At 46.2% G+C, this 24,983-nt stretch overlaps 1 long non-coding RNA gene across 1 annotated transcript; it reads right to left on the bottom strand.

Annotated features, from left to right (window-relative positions):
* Positions 1-2,357: 2,357 nt before the first annotated feature.
* LOC118916614 (uncharacterized) lies at positions 2,358-21,481 on the bottom strand. The gene is made up of 4 exons (XR_005026454.2): positions 20,768-21,481; positions 20,434-20,550; positions 5,655-5,811; positions 2,358-2,600 (listed from the first exon to the last, which is right to left on the bottom strand). It is a non-coding gene; the product is annotated as an uncharacterized LOC118916614 (long non-coding RNA).
* Between the last annotated feature and the right edge of the window lie 3,502 nt (positions 21,482-24,983).

Here is a 24,983-nt window from a genome sequence, read left to right as displayed (position 1 = left end):
GCAAAGGGGCTTTTAATCAGAGTTTTGTTCCACTTCGGAGCCCAGAAATTAAAACATATGCCACTGTAGGAAATTTAAGCTCTCATCTCTTTTTCTGACCTCTCATCCTTTTTGCTTTTGCTTTTGGTTTCTTTAGTTTGGGAGATTTTCTTTCCTTTTTTTCCCTTTTTTTAAAGTTGACATATAACATTATATAGTTTCAGTGTCTTTTATTAGTACAACATAATGATTCCACACCTGTGTACACTACAAAATGATCACAATAATAAGTCTAGTTAACATCAATCACCATACATCGGTATAAATTTTTTTTTCTTGTGATGAGAACTTTTAAGATCTATTCTCTTAGCAACTTTCAAATACACAATACAGTATTATTAACTATAGTCTGATTGTTTTTCACAGATGACCATTAACAGCATGCAAATTAGTACGCTTTCACTCTTTCAATCTCAAGACTGACAGTAAACAATCATTGAAGTTCCATATCTGGAAGACATCCGGGTTATTGGTTTGATCTGATTGCAGTCAGCCTGAACTTGATGATGTATCATTTCAAAGAGCATAGTTAAAATAGGTTTTTACAAATCTGGACAAGATTTATTGCTATAAAAGGAAACTTTTAAAATGCAGTTTCATAATCTCTTTATTGATAGTCTCAGGGTAAAATATCCTGCCCAGACAGGGATGTCAGTCTTGCACCCCTGCAGACCAGATGAGGCTCCTGACCCAGGGCCAGGCCCTGGGAAGGCCTCACCTGCCTCAGCCCGAGGTGATGCAGGAGTCGGCTGCCCCCTCCATCCCATCTCCTGGGAGCCTCCTTCCTGACTCAGAGTTCAGTGTGCACAGCACAGGCCGGCTTTGAACCCAGAACCAGAATGAGCCCTTATCAGATCTTGTATTGTCAATAAGTGAAAAAATAAATGCAGGTCCTGCGGTCAGGTAGGTGGACAGTGGGGTTTCTGAGGGATTCCCCTCCAACTGTCAGGAAGACAAGACCAGGAAGTCCCTGTTTTGGTTCTGACTTGTCTCTAAGACATGCTTAAGCAAGTTACTGAATCCTTTCTCAGCTTTATTTTCCTCATCTTTAAAAAGGAGCTGAATAAATCAGCCCTTCCAAATCAGATTGTATATTTAATCAGCCAGGAGAGAGCAGGGGAGAGAGCAAGTGTCCAGACATCCTTGCTGCCCTTCGGGCTCTGCATCTGCCCTACGGTGCAGGCAGCTGCTCCGCCTCACTCACCCCAGGGTGTCCCTTCCGGCACCTCAGCTCTCGCCCACCCACGCACAAATGACCTACTCAGAAGAGCTGCCGTGAATAAGAGCTGGAGCCTGAGCTGCTGAATATCCCTCAGCCTGGACAGTGGATGTGTCTGGCCAGGGTGTCGTGCAAGGTACTGATGACAGCCATGACCTTTGCGCTGGGTCCCTCACTTCACATCTTGCCCGATTTTGAAGAGAGACGTCCCCCTAAAACTCAGTTTGGTCTGATACCTGATGCCTCGTTTTCGGCAGCTTTCTTTCCCAAGACGTGCTGGCTTCATTGATAAGTGTTAGCTCTTTATCTACATCATTTTAGAAGAGGTTGCCAAGGCAACGGGATTCAGAAATGATTCTCATTACTGTACATTCCCTGACAAATGAGTGTCTGCATTTACGTGATCTCAAACAGTATTAGCTCTCCCCTCCCTGAGATAGAACGCCAACACTTAACAGTTCGCAGAACACAATTCAACGTGTAATTATATACTGTCTCCTAATAATTATACATTGTCTTACTGGACAGTATAGCTGTGGGCACCTGCCAGCACACATTAACACCTCCTGCATTAACACCCTTCCTCACCAATGGGCCAATAATAGACACTTTAAGATGCCATTTAAAAAATGGAGATATTCACAAGATATTGACCAAATCTACATTTTGATTCCTGAACACTGCCTCCATTTCCTTCATATGAAACCCCATGATTCTTTGTCCTGGAATGGGCCAAACTGCTACTGTTACGTTTTACCTGTTGGCTTCCCTAGAAGGAAATTTCATCACTGTCAGTGTAGCCAGGGTTTGACAAACACATAGTAAGCCAATCCAAACTAGGACAGATTCCTACGTATTTCTTGAAGGTATGAGATACGAGTGAGAGACAATGTCAAAATAGTCTGTAACTCCAAGGGGATGCTTCTTTGACCATGTGCCTGCTCTGTACTCAGGACTACTTACTTGGGAGCACTAACCCCTTAGAGCTGTCCCAGGCATTTTCCTCTCCTCCAGTCTGTGAAGGAAATCCATGGTGACAGGAGAGTGAAGAGGTCTACTGTCTAATTATAAAAATTAGGCCTACTACTACTAATAAAAAATCATTTAAAATCTCTATGTGGATTATAACATATAGTTCTTCCCCACCCCCATCCTCTCACTCTTCCCCACAAAAAATAGTGTAAAAGAGGTGACCAGAATACAAAAGGTCTGGGGTTGTGAAGATACAGTTGCATTTCAAAAGAATTGGTGACTCCAGGTCATTTTAATCAAGTTGTATGTCAGCTTGCAAATTTTCCAAATTAGCCATGGCTGGAGGAAAGCAAGATGTTGTTCTTCTTTCCTAAAGAATAAAAACAGATTGTTGTGACATGTTCTCAGTCATAATGACAGATTGGAGCTGCTGTTTGTGGTACAAGTCAGAAAACAAAGCAATTTTTTTCCCAAAAAAATTGTAATGCTTGATTGATTTCTGTTGTGATTTGGACATCTCCCAGTTTGTCAGTGATGTTGATGAAGTTCACAAAAATCTTGAAAGCTAAATGCAGACACAAAGGCTGATTTAGAATGGGGTGGATTTTCACTGGGAAAGGAAGCCTCTTGGTCTTGGGGCAAGTCTCAGAAATGCTTAGCTTGACGCTGTTCAAATGTTGCTCTCTTGGAAAATGGGAGGTGGTGAAGAACAGATAGTTGATACTCCCCTCTCCCCAGTGCCTCCCGATTCTGAAGTGGGACTGCGCCTGACAAGCAGAAGCTATTTCAGCCATACTGAATAAAGCTGGCTCTGCACATCACTGCCTAGCCAAGGGTCTGTGTACCTCCCCATCTGCCATTCAAAGGCTGACCCACATCACACCTAGTCGGCATGGCTGTGATACAGATGATTGGTTTCCAAACAGGAAGGAGTTTAGAACTGTCATTCATTATTAGGTCAACCAGTAAACCATGCAGCTTAAGACTATGGTTGGTTCCTGAATCCAACAAAATGGAATGTTTAATTAATATTTGCATAATATATGGGAAGAACCAGGAAGCCAAGGAATGAATAATTATGGGGTACACTGGAATAATCCTGTAAAATGCCAAGAAACCCAAAAATAAACCAGCTCTTTACTTATTATGAATATCTCAGTTTCCCTTACCCACTAACTCACCTTAAACCCACTCCTTGCCCCAGCTCAACCCTTCTTCAGACATCCTTATTGGGTGTAGAAGGCAAAGAGCAAACTTAACGGGGAGCTCAAGGATTTCCCTCACTTTTTTCCTTACGTTCACAGTGAACAGTGAATCTGATATTTTGGTTATTTGGCCAAATTGCCCAGAAATCTTTATTAACATGTACTGGGAGCAAGGCATTGTGCTGGGTGCTCTGGGGGATACAAAGGGACACATGTCACAGGCATTGCCCCCAAGGTGCCCCAAGTCTTCTTGGAAGGCCACAGCTGCCATTCACAGACAATTGTACATGATTAAGGCCATTAATGATAGACTTGGAGAAGCAGTGCAATAGCCATCCAAGTATTAGTGAATCATTAAGAATTTAGAGACTAGAGACATGTGGAGGGTCTGAGGGTGCAGTGGAAATGAGCAGGGTATGTCTGCAGAATACTGCATCCACCTCAAACAGAGTGTTTGTGTAGGTGAAAAATGGGAGATGGAAATATGGAAAACGTTCTCCTCTAAGCAATGGTGAATATAGGAAGAGCACTTAAAGTAAAGCTTAAAGAGCATTACTCTTGCAGTCATGGGCAGGCTGGATTGAGCAAAAAAGCCTGGAAATAAGCTGAGTTCAAAGCCAAATGCACTACCCCAGCCTGGAGCACCAAGGGCCTTGGTGAAAGTGGAGGACTCGGAAAAGGAAATGTAGGATGCAGACGCAATATGGGATGAAGGAAAGAGAAATATGCCCAAAGGAACTCAAACATTTTGAGAATGTGTTCTTAGTAACACTTTATTGGAACCTGTCTAAGAAATTATGTGTGTGTGTGTTTCTTTTTTAGTTAATCCTCACAACAACTATATGAGGTTTGTTTATTAATATCCTCATTTTACAGGTGGGAAAACTGAGGCAGAGAGAGATTCAATTATTTGCCCTCTGCCACATAGTCAGAGCAATGGGGAAGCAAAGGGAGGCTTTGAACACTCAAGTGCTGGCACACTCAACCCTCGGTTATACAGCCTCAACGCGATTCCGTGCTCTGGATAAAGATGCAGGAGACAGGTCAGCTTTGCCCATACTCCCCATGAAGTGCTGGAACCCTACCTCGGTGGGAAGAGTCTTCAGGCTGTTTGAAATGTAAGTCTACATCTTGGATATTAAATCAAAACTAAAAATACAACTTTGACAATTGCCCTCCCATAAAGTGTAGAGACATGAGTTTTCATGAGAGCTTGAGAGTAGGTGAGATTTCAGAGGAAGAATGGAAAAATATATAAGAATAATATATTGAGCCCTGAAGATTGCATAAGCTCTGGGGTAAAAAGTAGAATAAATGTCAAGGGAATGAAAGAGAAAAACACAGGTCAAAAGTGGGACCAGGGCTCATAGCTGAGTGTCATGGAGGCCCGTGGAGGAAAGATTTTTAAAGATGGGCTGTTAAGAGCATCCACAGTTACAGGGCACTGAGTGACGAGCACAGATCAGCTTGACCACCGGAAGGGTACCTCTGACCTTCAGGGTGCCATTTGAGTAAAATCTAGAAGTGGACGCCACTGGGGCTTTGGAGGTCCCCAGGGCCGAGGAAGTGGCAGTGGCAGATGAAGGTGACGGGTTAAGAAGCGCACCAGTGAGAAGAAGTAGAAGTTGGGTCGTGCATTTCTGAAAGCCTAGAAGGGTCCAGTGGAGAAAAGAGGCAATTCAGCCTAGCAGGGTCCAGACAAAAGGATAGCATCAGAGGCTGGTCCTGTTGATGAGAACATACACCTCAATTTCTGAAACTGGAAAAGTGGAGGGGAGGTGACAAACCAAAGACACTGGAGTGGAGGGGAGATGGCCAGAGGTCACTCCAGCGAGTCACATCTTCTCGGGGAAACCAAAGGCATATCCGTCTCCCAAGCTGGGATGGGAGTGGGGAGTAAGGAGAAAGAAGCCTGTCTGCATGCACCCTGGATGAAGAGAATAGAAGGTGCCAGAGGAAAGGTCTCTCATCGGAGGCACGTGATGAGAATTGCATGAAGAACCAAAGTGAGCTGGCGGATGCCTCATCCAGGTGCCAACTAAGGGAAGGTCCTATGCATTAAAAACCTGAAGAATCAGCAGTGGAAAACATTCCCCAGCAAGTTCCTCCCTTTTCACACTGGCCTAATATGAGGACCACGGTCCAATCAGACTTCCTAATGTCCAATAAGCTCAACAAAGTGCAGGCTGCTCCAACAGGCTCAAGTCCTAAACTCAGACCTTAATGAGTCCACCTGTGCAGTATTTTCCACTTCAGGCCTTTGGCTTTCTGGGACCTCAGTCCACTCAGCTGCAGAATTGGCTTATGGGAGCATGTCCATCCCCAGATGCTGCAGAGAGAGCAGAAGAGTCCAGCTTCTGCAGGTAAACGAACTGCCTGAAAGGAAATGAACAGTGATTTCGCAGGGAGTCTCTCCTGCAATGTTGTTTTAATGTCAGCTTTTGACAGAAAAACGATTTCAGTGGAAGACTCTGGAGTATCCCGTGGAAGTGCCTGAGCCTTATTAAGTGGTGTCAGTGCATATGCTGCGTTTCACATCTCACGCACATGAAAACCCCTCAGAGGGAGAGCTCAGTCCTCAAACAAACTACCGCGATGCCAAGACCCTAGCATGCAATTGACCTGCGGTGTCCCCCATGACCCCTTCAGGAATTCCGGATGGAAGACAATCGATCCTGAGCTCAGCAAGTCAGCCAGCCTAGAGGGGAGTGTTCTCAGCTTTAGCTCCAAATGCCAGTTGCCTGTCTGTAAAGCTCTATTTCCCGCACATCCTTTCCAGGCAGTAGCCCATGGAATGCAGTATACTTCGGGGCCTGGTGCCTTTTATTGAAGGCCTTCTCTGTAGCCTCTGCTACAAGCTTTGTACACACTGTCTCATGTTATCCTCAGGCCCACCCCATGAGGTTGGTGTCACCGTCCCCATGTTTACAGATGGGAAACTGAAACTCGGGAAAGACTGAACTGATGTCTGTGTGGCTCCAAAACGCCTTCTCTTAACCACTTTAGAATCACCCAGGCATAGTGTGGGGAGGGCCTACAACCAGATGCACAGGGCTTGACCCTCTGCCCAGTCAGGCGTGCATGAGGCCCAGCACTGCCTATGTCTGTCCAGGAGCCCGGCAGCCTCATCCAGGTGCCATCTAAAGGAAGGTCCTATGTAGGGTCTTGTAAGGTCCCCTTGTGCCTTCTAGCTAGATGAGGGGAAAGCCATTCTGTAATCATGGACCCAGCCACCGAGGACCAAGGCCCTCAGCATGTCACTGCTCACAGAGGCATCAAATGTCTGTACCCTCCCAGGGCCCTGCTGTCACGGCATCAGCTGGTAAGATGGAGCAAACCTGGGGCAAGGGCAGATTGTCACCCAGCCGTGAGGTGTCAGGGTAACTCCCAGTGTCCTAGGGCAGATGTGAGCAGCCCCAGCCAGCTGGCCCTGAGTTTGCACCCCCATTTCCCTGGCCCCTATATTCCCTCTCAGTTTATACTAACAGCACTCCAGGGTAGGAACAGGAGAGCAGGCCCATGGGAGCCCCACCATCATCTTTGGAGACATGGTCTTCTCTGTCACTGAGCTTGGGGCATCTGGGCCAAGAGGAGGCAGACACAAGTACTGCCCTGATGACAGGCTTTTCAGCAGCCAGATTCCAGGGCGTGGAGGCTGCACTGCCCTGTTGGGCACCTTTTGGGCTGGGGGCAAGGGTGAACGGGCCCTCTGTCTGCCTGGGGTACTGCTGGGCAAGGCCATCACTCTGGGTTCTCAGGATTGCTGACAGGATGCCCAGAAAAGTCTGAAGAGACCACAGTTATGGGCTGTTCTTTGGCCAGCCTGGGGAGCAGAGGGACGAGTCAGGGCTGAGTCCCACTGACCCCTTCCTCTGTTCTGGCACGGAAGCTAAGGGGGGAAATCTGGAAGGCCTCCAGTACCAGCCTCCTGTGCCCCCCTGGAAACTGGCCGACAGGGAAGGGGAAGTTCCATGTGGAAGAATGGCTGATGTTTGCTTTCATTACTCCAGCATCTCGGCATTCCATCTCAGGCATTCGAATGAGATTAAGATGCTCAAAGACATTCACCCCCACTCCTACAAAGTTCTCCTGGTGGGTGGCCTCTTTTTATTCTGGGGAAACTCCCACAAAAAGATATATTCCACCCTCAGGAAATGTCTCCAGCAGAATTCTGGGGAAAGTAGTTTCCTGGGACATGAATGCAGGGGTAAGGGATGGACTCATCTGACATGATGTGCACCTTTATTAGCACTATTTCTATATTAACTAGGTTTGGGCTAAACCTCCAGATTCACCTAAAATGCAAGAAAGAAAATTGTAACATTTTTCTTTGAAACTTATGTAAACTATAATATGTACTTTGGGGTCAACATGAGAAAAAGAGAGAGGTGGGTTATTTTTTCTTCAGGAGCAGTGGTGGCATTTGCAGTTCTGCCAGCAAACGCAGCTGCTGAAGCCTCACTGCTTTGGAGAAGACCCTTAGGTGCATAATCAGTACAGCCCGGGGACTGACCACTCAGAATCCGTGCCGGAAACCAACAGCCACACGGCTGAACCTCACACACACACGCACACATGTGTCACTCATACCAGGAAGCTGGGTCCCAGCGACTCATTGCCAAAGGACCAGGGACTGAATACCAGATGCACTTCGAGTCTAATTGAGTGGGGCCTAGTGATTGTCTAAAATTAATGCTTCAAGTGAAGTTTCTTCAGTCCTCCAGTTGCATTTTTTAGACAAAATTCCCCTGACCTTTTCAAATTCTTGCTATGCAATTTGTCTCTTGTTCAAATAATTTGCAATTACCAGACACCAACTGGTTGCTGATAAAGCCTAAATGTAAAAGACCAACAGTATCCAACTTTAGAAGAGAGTTTGCGGTCGGAGTAAGCATGCTGATATAAGGGATCAAGGGGATGGAAGAAAACCCCTGTGTTTAAGGATCTACTAGACGTTGCTGGCAGAGCAGGAAGACAGGCGCTACAGTCCTCTGCAGGAGAACCCAGCACCCGCCAGCTCTCCGGGGGGACACTCTAACCCACAGGGAGGTATACACCACTAGTGTCCTTTTAGGGGTATGTTCACAATTACTTATTAGACTAGTTGGAAATAGCAGGAACTGGATGTTTAACCCATAATTTCCTCCTTCTTCTACTCTCTCTCTTCCCTCCCTGTCCCTGTCTTCCCCCATCAGTACCTTCCCCCCATGTCTACAGAGGGCTGAGTGGTGTACTGGACACCAGGGATACAAAATGAGAAGGACTGTTCCTGCCTTCAAGGAACCTACAGCCACTGGGAGAAGAAGAAACATAGGAAATTAAAATACAGTGACGCACAGAGCACTCCAGGGGCACCTAGGAGAGAGGCCCCAGCCAGACAAGAGCACGGCCTGGCTCCAGCCCAAGGCCCCAAAGAAGTTCCAGCCTGAGAAGACACTGGAAGGACAGCCTGCACCGAGCGCCCTGAGCACAGGCACCTGGGGCTGGGAAAGCTCTGGGGAAGCAGGCGCTCGAGGTGCACCCACCCAGGCAGGTGCTTAGTCCTGCATCCGGGATGAGACAGGAGCCAGCCCAGCAGAAGGCCGCAGTGCCTCCTCCCTCACCACCCCTGCCGAGTGTGGGTCTACAAGAAAGCCGAGCTGTCTGAGACGGCGGCCTCACTCATTCAGGGAGAAGAGGGGAGGAAGCCTGGAGAGACAGCTAGGTCCCCACACAGCTCTTCTTCAACCCAAAAGGGGTCTCTGACGTCCCACCATGGCGGCCTCATTCTTTGGGAGCTGGACGTCTTGCATCCGTGTGGAAGTGCCAAGTTCCCGGGCCCGGCCCTGCAGTGCAGAGGAGGTCCCCCTGCAAGGGAAGCAGCTGAGAGCCGCTTCCTGCGGGACCCCAGGGAGACCAAGGGCTCCGAGAGGGTCCTCAGAGGTGAGCAGGAAGAGGGACAGCACGGGTGGAAGCAGAAATATACCCTCGGAAGCCAAACAAAGCCAAACGAATGAAAAGAAAAAGACATTTTTTAAATTTTGTAATTTCAAGAAGAGTGGGCAGTGTCTGTAGCTCTCCCCTTGCCTCCATCAGAAGCAAATGCAGACATTTAAGCCTCACTGCGCTGGAGCGTTTCATTCTTTCATCAGGCAGACTTTATGGCGCCCCCACTGTGTACCAGGCGCCATGCCAGGGGTTGGTGGCTGGGGCAGGTGCGGGAGCATCTGACCTGCTCTAGGTCACTTGCTGAGGTCGGAGCCTCCCTAGGGCCTGGATCAAAGGTACCGTGGCCAGGGATGGGGCCCTGCAGACAGGCTCCCTCCAGCCGACTCTCCCAGAGCCCATGCTGAGGGTGCCCAGCAGAGAGGGCTGGACACCCGCACAATGCATTAGCAAGCAGCACCTTGTCACAGGCTTACCAAAAGCCCAGTGCCTGCAAGTTAGAAAAATAAACCAACAGATGAAATGAACATTATAGTAGCAACCTGCCGAGCCTCTTAATCTGTCACTTAAATCTAGGGCTTTTAGCTATAACTGAACATCCTACTGTGACTATTATGGAGAGGAGGAGGAGGTGTTGAAGTTGTGGTTTAGGAGGGCGGAGGAAAATAATTTCCCTTCGAAACTAGTCAATAACAATGCTTTTGTGTTAAAGGAATGGAGTGCTGGCCTAGTCGCTTGCAGAGGAAAACAATACATCCAGGGCACTTAAGGGGTGGCTGGGTCACTGCCCAGCCTGCCGCTATCCCCTGCGGCCCCCCAGAGGACTGCTGCAAGCCCCCGAGATGGGAAAAGTACCACCAAGCTCTTAAATTTTGAAAAGAAGCTGCCTGGTAGATGACTATCAGCATATTATCTTAACTGCTCAAATCTTAGCACAAGAAGAAAGAAAGTCAGGGAGGGAGGGAGAAAGGGAAGATGGAAGGGAAGGGAAAAAGAAAGAAGTAAGGAAGGGATAATTCACATCATGTGTCATCAGGGAAACACAAATTAAAACCAGGAGACACCATCGCAACCTTCCTGGAATGGCCAAAATCTGGATCATTGCAAATGCCAAATGCTGACCAGGATGTTGATCAAAGGGAACAACAGGAACTCTCATGTGTGGCTGGTGTGAATGCAAAATGGCACAGCCTCTTTGGGAGACAGTCCGGCTGTTTCTTACAACGTTAAGCGTACTCTTACCACACTCTCCAGCTATGGTGCTCCTTGGGGTTTGTCCAAAGGAGTGGGAAACTATGTCCACCCACAAACCTGACGGTGGATGTTTATAGCAGCTTTATTCACATTTGCCAAAACTTGGAAGCACCCAAGATATCCTTTGGTAGATGAATGGATAAATCAACGGTGGTCTATCAAGACAGGAATTGTATTTAGTGCTTGAAAGAAATGAGTTACCAAGATGCAGAGGAGTTTTACCTGCATATTACTAAGCGAGAGAAGCCAAGCCAGGCTATGACACCTGGAAAGGGCAAAGCCATGGAGACAGTACAAAGATCAGGGGCTTGCTGGAGACGAAGAGGCAGAGCACAGAGGCTGTTCAGGGCAGTGAAAATACTCTGTATGATACTGTAGTGATGGATACACGTCATTCTACATTTGTCCAAACCCACAGAATGTACACCACCGAGAGTGACCCTAATGTAAACATGGGCTTCCGGGGATTCAGATGGGTCAGTGCAGATTCATCAGTTATAACAAATGTGCCACCCAGCGGGGGGTGTTGATGGTTGGTAGGGGAGGCGGTGAGGAGGCTGTGTATGTGACAGGGTAGGGTGCAGACAGGAAATCTCTGCACCTTCCTTTCAGCTTTGCTGTGAACCTAAAACTGCTCTAAAAAATAAAAGCCTGAAATAAAAAAAGGAAGGAAGGAAGGAAGGAAGGAGGGAGGGAGGGAGGGAGGGAAGGAGGGGAGGGTTTGAAGGAAGGAGAGAGAAAGAGGAGAAGAAAAAAGCTTTTCTTTTGAGAAAATAGCTTTTTATTGAGAAATAAAATGTAGCATCAAAAATTCCATTTACAGGCTCTTAGAAGATCACATTGTATGGGGATGATTTTGTGAAGATCAAGTCCTTTCAGGCTAATCATGCAGGGCCTCCTGGGAGCTCGAAAGGGAGCAAGGCTCCTTGCCTTCAGAACGGGAGACCTTCTGGAAAAGCAGTGTGACATAAATACAGAGGCGGTGATGGCGCCTGTATTACTATTATTATTGGACTGATTTGTCTTTGAGAGATTGTTCCTCCAACTGAAGGAGGGAATTGTTGCTCCAAATTTCTTCTTTAAAGAAATTGGCCTCCTGGGGTTTGAAGAGATATAGCAAGGTGCCTGGCAGATACCTCAGCAGGCAGACCCGGGCCTCCTCATCTCCTCGGACAACCAATTGAGGCTGGATGTCTGACCTTGGGGAAAGGGCAAATTTGCTGTAACTCTCTTCAGAAAGCATCAAAATGAAGACTGTCCTCTTCATATCAAAGCTTTTCCTAAGAACATCAAGCAAGGGCCACTTGCCTGCCATCCAGAATCACTGCCCTTCAAGTGATCAAAACAGATCCTGAAACCCTCCCGCTTTCAAGAATCATGGTCAGACCCAGGGCCAGCAGAGCGGTGGTCTCCCTCAACCTCCTCTGAATTCAGGTGAGCTGCTCTGAACACTCCCTTCACTCGCCACTCCAGAAATCCAGCTGCTCGTGGCTTGCACACAATTCAAATCTTACCTACTAGAACACCTCACTGACCCCTGCACTGTCAGGGGATGAAGCTTTCTGGAGGGGTGAGTGCCGTGTAAGTCAGGCTTAACCCTGAAAGCACTGAATCATAAAAAATAAACAGGGAGACTGGTTGGATCACTCACTTTCCTGCTAGAATAAACACAATATATTTCACACATGAAATTTTATGATTCAGGTCATCATCTTGAATGTGCATTGTATTGTGTGGTTGTGATTCATATGTGGTAGGTAATAAAAAGTGAAAAGAGGTGATCCTCTGCCTGTCTGGCTGATACCTGTAATGTGGCCTGATTTCTGAGGCATTACGTGCTATGAAATCCTTTCCTTTATGTCTTTCCCAGGTTTCGCAGGGCTCATGGATGAAGTATCAAAAGCAATGGCAGAGGTAAGAAGCTCCATTACTGAGATAAGAGACTGTGTCCGTAATTTGTCTGACCAAGGAGACCTGAATAAGTGTTCTGTTATGTAATGATGGTGGTGGCCATGATATGCGGGGACAGTGTATCAGTTAATATTCTTTGGTGTAAACAGGAGAAACCAGCTCTGAGTAACTAGAGTAACCAGGAAAGGGGTGTACTGGAAGAAGTCTAAGTAGGTCTTAGTGCTGACGCTGCTGCTGGACAGCCAGGCCGGAAGGACTGAGGAGGGAAGGCTGCCCCACGGAGCTCCAGGACGCTTCACGACCTCACCATAGTTGCTCCCAGTGTGTCTGTCTCCACTCAAGAGTCAGTTCCTGGGAGATAGATGATCTAGTTGACCCACTTGGGGTCATGGACCTATTCCTGTGGCCAAGTAGATAGAATCTTATGATTGACAGCCCCACAAAAACCACAGAGAATGAAGAAGGGGCATTGCCCCCAATGAAAGGAATGTTGAGTAGACAAGACAGAGGTCCGCTAGGGACATCCTCACTAACCCAAACTACACATAGTCATGGTCTCTAATGTCTAGTTACTCCTGGTTTCATTCTTCCCATCCCAAGAGCTTGCCTGTGCCTGCTCTCCCCGCAATAAGCAGAAGGCACCCCCTCCGGTGTTGTCCATGCCCTACCCAGAGTCTGTGCATGAGGGACTTTGCAGATGTGATTAAGGTTACAGACTGTAAAATACAGAGATTGGCCTAGATTATCCAGGCAGGCCCAATGTTATCACCTGGATCAGAGGATGCAGCAGAAGGAAAAGTTGGAAATACTCTAAGCATGAGAGGGACTCAGTCCCCTGTGGTTAGAGTCGCATGGAAAAGATGGGAAGAAATTCAAGCAGCATCTAGAAAGGATCTCCAGCAAAGATCAGCCTCTGGCTGACAGCCAGCAAGCACACAGGGACCGCAGTCCTACAACTGTAAGGAACTTAATTTCACCAGCAACCTGAGCAAGTCTAAAAATGGATCATACTCAGAGCTTCCAGAAAGGACCCCAGCCTTGCAACCCATTGTTTCAGCCTTTGAGAATCTAAGCAGAGGACCAAGTTGAGCCATGCTTTACCTGGAATTCTGACTTACAGAACTGCATGATGATAAATTTGGTTCATTTGGGGCCACTGAGTTTGTGATAACTTATTACAGCAGCTGTAGAAAACCAATACAAAGGCCACACAGATTTACACCTACCACAGCATTAATACCAGCATCTTATGATTTTCTTGGTGACTATATGTAGGGATAAGCTCTCTGGGTTTATAAACCTGGCCATGATTCTTCTTAAGATATAATACATTTTCAGTGATAACAACATAAACAAACAAACAAAGAAGTATCTATTGAACAACCACCATGTGATAGGTACATTAGAGCCATTACAGTATATAATCCTCACACACACATACACATACCTATTTCATAGATTAAAAAGTTCTCTACATCATCACATCCTAGACCATATGGATCATAATATTGTCTACTTCACTAGAATTTTATAAGGATTGAATAAGATACAGTGATATTGCACAGCTCACCCAGATTCACACATAGTAAGAGACAGAGATGGGAATAAAACCCGGTTCTGTTGGACCCAAACCCTTGCTCTCTCCACCAAGCAGCCCCACCGTGACAGCACCCAGCACAACATGCAGTGAGACTGACGGCGAGAAGTCACGTCATGGCCTGGAGACTCTCCCGTGGCTCAGCCATACGGGGCAGCCGAGCAGCCTGGCTGGGAGGCTGCTGGCCTCGGCTCCATCCCGCTACTGCTGATAACCGTGTGCGAGTTGAAGACCACACTGAAAGTTACAGTCAGATCTCAATTCTCCTTGGTTTTCAGTTTTCTCTGGGCCCTCTTGGGCCTCCTCCGTGCCTGCATAATTTCCCAGCCAGGCAGGGATACATGAAGAATTTCTCAGCTCCTTTGTGGCCCTCTTTCACTTCCAGGGCTTCTTCCCCCATTACATTTCTGGCAGGTCTACAGCTCACTCCCACCAAGAACGAAATCTTGGGCCAACAGAGTCACAGGTTTTCTTCATTTGTTGCCAGCTGAGCCCTCCACTTGCAGCCAGCAAAGCCACAGGTTCACACACACACACACAGGCGCGCGCCGAATGGAGTCAGTCCTTTCAGGCATCGAAGTGCTCGTTTTCATGGCCAGCCCCGCACTTTCCTGGCCCACTGAGCTGGCAGAGGGCGCGGAGCAGCTCCGGGCGAGGAGGCCACACACCCCTGCTGCTCTTGTCCAAACTCCAGCAGGTTTTCAAGAATAAAAGCTTCTGTTTGTCATCTGCTTTTGGTCAGTTTGCAGTGCTTTGAAATGGTTGCCAATTTTGTCTCTTCTTATAAATGTTTGCCGTGTGGAGAGGAATCACTGACCTCTCTTGCTGCCATCACCCGGAGTGCCTCCCACCATGGCTCAAGGCACTGCGTGGGGGCCCCAGGAGAGGCCAGCAGTTGGGAGCTCTCTCTGCTGACGGCCTCTTTCCCAGACCCAGCCCAGCCCCAAAACCACGCCAAAGAGGCAGATGTATATGCCCGGCAGAACCACCTCCCCGAAACTCACCTCTCTTTCCACATTTCTCAGCTCTGCCGTGGGATAGGCAAAATGAGTCAGGATTTTGGAACTTGAATCTATTTCTGTCATATGTACATTATCTAACATCAGAAAACGTATGTGGCTGCCAAATCTCTAGCTTCGACTGTCCCTCTGTGTTTTTCATTGCAGTTAATGAACCATAACTGCCCCCAAATACTTTGCCTCTCAGACTGTTGGGGCCAACAGTCTCAGTTGGGTATCATTTACCAGTGCACTCAGATGAAAGAACAGAAGAGAGCTTTGTTGTGTGTTTTTTTCCTACTCAAGCCTCTCCCCTTGTAGCTGAGAGCTTGGCCTTGTATTATTTTAGAAAAAGGACTAGAATGTTCTAGCTTCTTTATTTTTGCTACATTACTCCTAAATTAGTATCCTCCTTTTGGGACTCAGAAAATAAAGGAAAACAACAGCCTTCCATGGCAATGGGTGTCATCTGGTGAGGTGGTGGAGTTATTACAAGGTGTTCGCACATCTAAATGCCATCGAATCATTATTTGTAGTCTGAATAATTCATATAAGCACAATCACTTTTGAGGGCATTCACGCCTCCAGTGTAAGCGCTGCTAAGTTTATAGCAGCTGGTATCACAGGACAGCTCCAGGATTGGATATCCAGGCTACAGCTTCTGTGTCATGGTGCAGGGGAGGTCTGTGAAATGTACTGATGTTAGAAAGGATTCTTCATTCTTAGAAAGGGTGGGAATCACTGCTCCAGGGAAACTGGATCTCTAGCAAAAGAGCATCTCCTCCTTCCTTTGGCCTAGGGAAGGGACAATAACAGAGGCAACGTGCCCCTCCACCACTGCCACTGGCTCCCACACGTGACATCGGCCAGCTGTCAAGCAGGAGACTGGTCTGGGACTCTGAAGACTAGGCTTGTACCCTGAGGCCTCCTATTAACTCGCCGGGAAGTCTTGGGTCTTTGACTTCATTTTCTTGAGCCTCCATTTCTTCATCTATAAAATGATATCACTAATGATGTCGCCAGCTCAGCCATTCTTTGACTCAACATGTTGTAATTCTAGGCACCTGGTACACATCTTCCTGTTCATAAACCCCAGGATGGCTACAGGCCTTTCACAGATAACTGCCTAAGTGCCAACATCCTTTCACTTGGCTACGACATAAAACAAAATGCAGCTCAGGTTACAAGTGGCAGGACAGCATCAGGGCTCAGACTGAGGAACACACACAGCTTCACCCATCCCAACGGCACCCACCGCTCACTGCACACTTACCGTGTATTAAATCATCTGATTCTCACGGACATCCTATGAGGTATCCTGTTATTTCTTCCAGGTAAGGAAACCTAAACCTTTTTCTGGCCTGATGCATCATCTGTGCATCCCTTAGATCACCTTGTCCTTACAGAGAATTAAGATATGTATTCTTCTTGGGCTATCACTCATAAACACATGGGTCCCATTATGAAACACAGCAAGATTCAGGGAAGAAAATGAAAGGTTCATTTAGCTATTATCATTAAACATTTCCTTCTTTGAGACAAATGTCATACATCTATGTCATTAGCCTTAACTCTCACTGGAAGCAGGGAAGAAATCAGTGATTCAGAGTTTTCCACACCTTCTTGTTAAGCTTAAAGGGAAACCTGTGAAACAATGGCGAAGACTTAAACTGGGCAAAGTTCTTGGCAGCTGGGGGCCTTCGATGATGAGAGAGATCATGATTTCTGCAACTGAGACAGTCAGCCCCATCGGTAACCCTTCTGCCAGGGGCCTCACCAGTGCTCAGCCCAACAGCTTACCCTACATATAGTGAATTAGAACAAAAATAGGCAAACAGTGATAACGCACAGGGTTGAAAACATTGCCGTGAAAATCCATCCTCCACATAGGTCCTGTATGTAGAATATATGCATGACTTCAGATTGGTGCAGAATTTTTCGAAAGCAGCGTAACAAAAAAACAGCAATTCTCAGCAATCTTACTGAGGTAGAGCAAGGGCATGGGATGAGCATTATGATTAATTTTTCCTGCCCATGATGAAAAAGCTGAAATATAAATAGTATAGTAAGAATAAGAGGACTCCATCTTAAGGCTGAGATTCCATTTTAAAAACCAGGGAGTCAGGAGGTAAGATTCCTAACACACTTTACAGTAATCAGCCAACAACTGACCCTCTTAAAGCAGGACAAGTAGCCCCTACTGACATGTTCCCAGGGCTTAGGGTCACCACTATCCTAGAGAATAACAGGGTCAAGAAATTCCTTGTGTTAAGTTTATCTTACAGAATATCTTAAGGACTGACTATGGATGGTGACCCAATGTCTCTCACTGGAGATAGACATCATGGGATCACACATCAGCCTGCACCCCTCTGGCCCTTTACCCCATTCTTGAAATCCTTAAAAAACACAAATCCTAAGCCTTTAAGGGCACCTCTCCTCTGAGGCTGCCCACACTCCCCTATCTTCGAGTGTGTACTTTGCCTCAAATAAAACCTCTTGCTGCTCAGCTTATTGCATTTTGCCTCTGTGCTCTTCCAAGTCTCTCAGGAGATTAATAAGAGACCTCTTTTCCCAGAAGTAAGTGTCTTTGTTACTTTGCTATTTCATTCCATTTTGTAGACTTAATCACAAGTCTTCTCTTTCTCTTGTACCTCAGACAAGTAGGGAAGGGCTACTGAGATCTCTGATTTGGGCTGCAAGTTCCCTTCGCCTGGGTGGCTCAGACGGGACTACAGCTACACGATCATGCTCTGTAGCAGCCTGCCGGAAAATCTCCTTTCTTTGCTTTGGGGAAGTCCTCAAACATAATCTCACTCCATCCTGTGCTCCATGGCTCTCCCACATCCTTGCATGGTAGGGGTTTAGTTTCCACACCGTGCAGGTCAGACAGACACTGGACGCCAGGTGACCCTGGCTCCGGGAGCTGGCAAGGGATCTGCACTATGGCAGCAGGAGTTCAATGAACTTTCCTTCCTCCCTCTGTTCTCCTTTGCTCTCTACTGCCTGCGTGGCTGCTGCCACTCACTACTACTCTCACTTAATGAATTCCTTCCTTATCTACACTCATCTGACCTGCTTGTATATTCTTTCCCAAGGACCAGAGTCAGGGATCCTCCCCCATCCTGGTTGAGGTTTCACCCAATGTGCAGGGAGAGACCTCCCCAGACTCAGCTGCCTGGCAACACCACTCCTGAATATCTATCCCTAGATAATATTTCAATAAAAACAAAAAATGTCATACATTAAAATATCCATTGGAGCATTATCAGCAATAGCAAAATACTGGAACCAAGTAAATATCCATACACACAAAAAAAAGTTTTTCAATATTCAGTGAACACCTATTATGTGCCAGGCAGCCACTATGCTACACTGCAAGATGAATATGACTCCTTAAGGAGTGTGCTGAATATTGAGGCTCTTTTGTTTTGTCTTGTTTTTGTCTGTTTGTTTTCAACAATTATTCTACACCCCTTTCTGGCTACTGTATATCACAAGGCTGGAAGTCATGGCATCCAGGATCCTGCATGTGATTTGCATTCTGCCCGAGGAGGTGTGTTTGCATGAGATTTGGAAGGCAGAGGAAGGAAAGAGGACCTATTTTTCTTCCTCTAGCATCAGTAATGGACACATGGGCTTTGTCCGATGTGAGGTTTTTACAGCAGCTATTGAACCAGCCATCCATCTGAGTGTTGTGAGGCAGCTGAGACCATTAACAGCTTTTCTTGCAGTTTTCTTACCTCTGCTCTGAGCAGTACTTCCCAATTCTCTGAAAGCCAGCAGACAGCCTGAAAGTTAAGGAGACCCATTCCCCGCTCGCCCACATCCAGGGCTGATTTTCATTCCTCCGGCCTTACTTTTGTAAGCGCTTAATTCCTTCCCCATGCTAAATCTCTCTCTGATTAAAGTACCTAGAGTAATATACATTTTCCTTGAACCCTAACTTATTTCAGAAAGACCACAATCGAGAGAAGCACTGTCTAATAGAAAAATAATCTAAGTTACACATGAGAGCCATATGTGTAATTTAAATTTTTCTAGGAGCCATTTTTAAAAAGTAAAAATAAACAGGTGAAATTAATTTAATAATATATCTTATTTAACACAGTATATCTAAAATATTATCATTTCAACATGTAATCAGTATAAAAATATTAACCAGATCGTTTATTTTTTGTACTAAGTCCAAGATGCAGTGTGTATTTTATATGCATAGCACTTCTCAATTCAGACAAGCCACATTTCAAGCACTTAATAACTACATGTGACAAGTGGCTCTCCTACTTTATAACATAGACTTATGTAAGAAATGATGGCACAGTGTGACAGCAGATTGTTATGCTGCTATTTAAATGAACTTTGGGGTTTGTCAGGAGGCTTTGTTTCTTCTCCTGTGGTTGGCTGTGATCTCTACACCTGGTCCATTAGGTGTCTGTCAGGTGAAATCACTTCTTACCCAGATGGAGCTGAAGGTTTGGATGAGGGAAATGGGAGCTTGGTAAACATGCCCACAAGGACATAGGGCATCCTGTCAGGCAAGAAGGGGCCAGGTCCAGGATGCTAGGGGGAGCCTGCCTTGTACTGGGGTGAACTCAGCTGCAGGGCAGGAATGGGGCAGTTCCTGAGCCATGCAGCTCTCTGCTGAGAAAGCAGCCACAGTGGCCTGAGCTCCTCCATCATGCCCACTGGGAACAGGTAGTGTGACAGAATAGAGGCAGCAACACTTGTTTGGAGAGATGCTGAGCTGGCCACTTATGTAAGCCTGGAACAAAACCTTATTTATAGACATGTCCAACAGCATCAGCAACAGAAACTCAGCTCTGGAGACTATATCTTGCCAGCAGCAAGTCCAAATGAGGAAAAAAAAACAGAGGTAAGGATTGATTCTGGAAAGAGAAGCAGTTACCAAGGTCAGGGCAAGCCAGGATGGATGCATGTAGACTGTGAACTACAAGAACAGACTGAGAGTAACTGATGACCCAGTAACCAGTAATAGGTTCAGAAACCAGGCCGAATGTGGAAGGCTGGGCATGCGGGTCTGAAGGCTGGGAAGGACTTGGGCCTGTGGCTGCAGGTAATGTGTTTCTGTTGGCTGCCTTTTGTATTGTTTAGGCCTAAAAGAGCCATGCACAGCTTCTGACACATCATAAAAACTAATAGTTTGTTTGTGAGTTCTTACTATGTGTCAGGCACTGTGCCAAGAATTTTGCACACATAATCTCGATTTAATCTTCCCTGAAGCCCTATCAGGAAAGTACTATTATTTAGCCCCACTTCATAGATAAGAAAATGAAGGACTCGGAAACTTACCTGAGGACGTACATTTAGCACATGTTGAAGCTGCAATTCAAACTCAAAAACTTTAATCTGGAGCCTTCTGCCTACTGGCCATGCCACTTCAGTAAAAGTCTGCTGACTTTACCTGAACTGGAAAAAGAAAGATGCAGAAGTAGGAGGTAAAGTGTCAAACCGGGTTTGACCAAATTCACGAATATTGTGTTGATGGATGTGGGCAGCAGACAGTAGGAAGGAACAGGAACAACACTGTCAACAGGGGCAGTGGTGCCCCCCACCCCACATTCCAGAAATGACTGCTCAGGCGGCACCCACCGAGACCGGGCAGGGGCTGCAGACACCACATTACCTCTGGGAGAGAAAGGAATCATTCTTAGGTAGGAGAGCGTGCTGTTGCCATGACAACCACATCTTGGCCCAATCTTGGGCAGTAGCTTAAGTCCTAATTCAGAAAAAAATAAAATAAAAAGGAATCAGAGTCTCTGGGCCACAGCGGCTTTCCACAAAGGGGCGGTGTGCAGGCCTCGAAATCCAAACAGATGAACCGCAAATGCCCAGAGGCCAGCGGGAAGCGCGGTGCAGCAGGCGAGGCGCCCCTTCATAGCTGACAGTATCCCGGCTGCGGCCTAGCACGGCTTTACCAGGGAGCCTGCCAGAGTAAATACAGCATGCCTTCCCGACAGGACCCACATTCCAGGCATGGGCTCCCACAGCAGCCTGCAGTGGACCCTCACAGTCCTGGCTTTTCCTCCACCGGTCGGCCCTCCTTTCCTGAACCCAGCGGAGCCCGGGCAGCCCTGCGTGCTTTCCTCTGCCTCCTCAGTTCTGCCTGCCGCTCCGCGCGTTCCCAAATGCCTCCAGTGTAGACAGGGGCTGAGCTGTAGTTCCTCTCCAGCGATGGCTCACTCCTTCTTAAGAATTCAGGGCCAGCGTGAGGGGTCCTGATGCCACCAGCCTGTGCCCCACTGGCACCTGTTCACCGTCTCCACCCCACTGCCAAACACGCGTACAAGCAGTGTATGCACACCAGGAAGGGCACTCCGAAGTCCCAGGGCCAGGAAACCGGCTGCGGGAGCTTCCCGCCCACACTGGGTTGGCCCACCGCCACCACGCTATTCCAGGACCTGGTACCCCCTGGAAATTATAAAAGCCACGCCTTCTTTTTCCATCCCTTGCCCCTACTCTGAGGTTCCAACAAAAGTACTGAATGCCTAGGATGAAACAACAAAAAACCTTCCCAAATCCTAAAGCTTCCTGGACTTCAGAAGGGGTCAGAAAGAGTAGAGACAACTTGCTAGAACCCATGAGCAACAGGTTCTATAATGCTTTGGTTTTTTATTTATATTTCACCTCCTGCAGGAATTATTGATTAAACAGATTTCTAAGCAGGTGAAAGAAAATATTCATCCCATTTCTGGATCCCAATGGGGTAAACTATTTTTATTTGTCCGCATTCAACTGTTGCTGCATTTTCTTCTTTCCAGAGATCTTTTAATGTTCTATCTCATCTGATGTTTAAGCGTGTGAGAAGAGTGGAGTCGTCATTATGAGCACACATTCCAAAAAAGAAGCCCAGATCACTGACCAAGGTCAGGGGCTCTGCTGTTTTCTCAAGGTCAGGACCAGAGCACACAGCCTTAGCAAGTCTCAGTCTAGGGCTCTATCCAGCTTTCTGGAATAGCTTACATGTCAGCAGGCTCATGACTATGTTGAACTGAGTGAAGCCTGAGTGGGTTATGGAAATAGGTTTCCTTTCAAAACCAGTAACAATCATTGCCTCTAGGAGGGGGAACTGTGTGGCTGAAGCCAGGGGTAGGAGGGAGACTTTCTTTTCGCTGTGCCTTTGAATTGTGCACCATACTCATAGACCAACCATTCAAAATTAGCTAATGTTTCATTGTAAATGCCAGTTTAAATTTAATTTAAAGTTTAAATGTAATTTTAAATTTCCTTTTAAGAATCAATGTTATCCTACCCCAAATTAATGCAGTCAAAACACATGTTTTGATTATTGTGATACTCAAGTCTGGTTAGAGCCTTGCCTGGATGGGCCCACAGCCAAGTTCAAAGAGAACAGATTTAAACAGGAGACTCTGGACACAGAGTCATCCCTCTACACCCCAAAGGTGCATAGCTCGGTGGAAATAAAACCGCCAGCTCATGATTATCTGTGTTAGTGAAGGAAAGTCATGGAGTGGGTCGTCTAAAATGTAAACATTTTTTAATTTTTTACAAAAAAAATTTTTTTTTAATGTAAAAAAAAGATTAAAAGTTATATTTCGTTTATATTTAGCATTGGGATGTGTTTGTACACTTTGGCATATGGATCTGTTTTAGTCCATGAACTTACAACACTGCAAACTAAATAAATCCAAAACATTGAAATATTGGGAAAGAGTCCGTATTTTCCCTATCTTTAGAATATCGTTAGAATGCTTTTGTCGTAGGAAACAAAAATGCTGACTGAAGCTGACTGAGACAATGAGAAAATGTACTGTTGCACAGGTCAGGGCGTTGGAGTGTGCCGACTGGCAAGCTCACCGAGGTCCCAGGGCCTTCCGACCCCCTGCTGTGCTGCTCCCAGTCCTGGCCTCATCCTCAGGCTAGTAGCAATATGGCGGCCAGACTTCTTGATGTCATTTCCAGGCCAAACGAGGTCAAGGGGGTAAAAAGGAACCATCTTTTCATAGGACAAGAGAGCCTTTCAGAATTCTCCCACCTCTACGGCACCCTTGATTTGACATCACTTCATGCCTTGTTCCATCACCTGCAGTTTCAGAACCGATCACTAACAGGGGCACAGGTCATTGCATTGGACTTAGACTAATCAAAGGGAAGGGAATGGATGTGGGCCATACATAGTACTCACTGCATATACCATCATTCCCCGGCTAAGCCCCTTTCTGCAGCCGCTTCACCAGAGGCACCACAGGAGCAGAGATTGACATTTTGGACTAACACTGAGCATCAGTGTTCATGGAGATGCCTCTCTCCCACCTCCTTCCCTTCAGGTTTATTTCAGCATGAGAAACTAACTATGTATTATAGTTTAAGTTTCTTCTACTTATGCATTGAATGTGATGGAAATAAGTATAAACAAAGATAATGCTTATGTTACTAAAAGACAACTTCAGCTGAGTAAGTGGGAGTTCAGTAAGCCATTAAAAGCAAGAGTCACTGTGAGGAAATACAATAAGCAGCCAACCCATGCTCAACGTGAATGTGTCTATTAGAATGGGTATTGTGTTCCTTATTTTACTTTCCAGAAATCCACCTGAATCAAAGGTACTTTTCAAGGCTAATTAAGTGAGGTGTATAGGATACAGGTGTCAGGGGGAGTCTCATTGACTAGAATGTTCCTTGTGCAGAGGTCTCACCTTTGGCCATGCACCCACCCCAGCAGGTCAGAAATGGTCACTCAGGGAGTGTGCTTGTTAAAGGCATACAGTCCCACAGGAGAAGGGATGGATTGATTCCACTAACTTGCTGAGATAATAACCGCCTCTATGCACAAAGCCCCAGTTGGAGGTTAAGAAGAAAATTGCCTACGAACAATTTACACAGAGCAGCTACTAAGAAATAAAACATAGTGTCAGATGAGCCACTGAAAACCAGCATGGGAATCAGTTCCTTTTTTTTTCTGGAAAGAAACAGAAGGTACAGCCACTGGCTACATTTATTTTTGTTTCAGGGAGAAGGGAAAAGAAAAGCAATAGAAAAAGATGCAGGCATACAGATTGATCTGATTCAACCCTGGAGAAAAACATCCATCTCAGCATGTCAGTGTTAAGAAGGGTCATACACTTGTGACCCTGCCATCAGAATTGCACAGTTTAATATCAGAAAGAGCAAAAATGCCAGGATGAGAACATTCTAGAATCAAAACTTGAAAAATACAAATGCCTGATGTGTCTTACGTGGTACACAGCCACATGTGTTCTAGAACAGCACTTCTCCAATTTCAGTGTCATATAAATCACCTGGGACCTTGTTCAAATGCAGGTTCTGACTCAGAAGTTATGGTGTGAGGTCCAAGAATCTACATTTCTAACAAGCTCGCATGCTGATGATGCCAGCCTGGGGACTATGTTTTGAGTAGCCGGATTCTAAGTTATCTATGACACAGTGTAAGGTTTATTGAGTTAATGGTTGGTGGTATGGTTTTAATATGTGTGAATGGTAAGACAGGAAGGAACTTAAAAAGTCAAATAACAGGGATTAACAGCCAGAGTATATAAAAAGAACTCCTACAACTCAACAACAAAAAAAAACAATATTAAAACAGGCAAAATTGGAGTAGACATTTCTCCAAAGAAGATATAGATGGAAAATAAGCCCATGAAAAGATGTTGAACATTACTAATCATTAGGGAAATGCAAATCAAAACCACAGTGAGATACTGTTTCACATCTGCTAGGATGGAGATTATTAAAAAAAAAAAACAAATAACAAATGTTGGCAAGGATGTGGAGAAATTAGAATTCTTGTGCATTGCTGCTGGGAATTTAAAACAGTGCAGCCTCCATGGAAAACAACATGGCAGTTCTTCAAAAATGTAAATATA

Source organism: Manis pentadactyla, chromosome 17, assembly GCF_030020395.1.
Source record: "Manis pentadactyla isolate mManPen7 chromosome 17, mManPen7.hap1, whole genome shotgun sequence".
Classification (NCBI taxonomy): Eukaryota; Metazoa; Chordata; class Mammalia; order Pholidota; family Manidae; genus Manis; species Manis pentadactyla.
The sequence above is the reverse complement of the archived record's forward strand: the minus strand, read 5'-3'. Positions and strand labels throughout refer to the sequence as shown.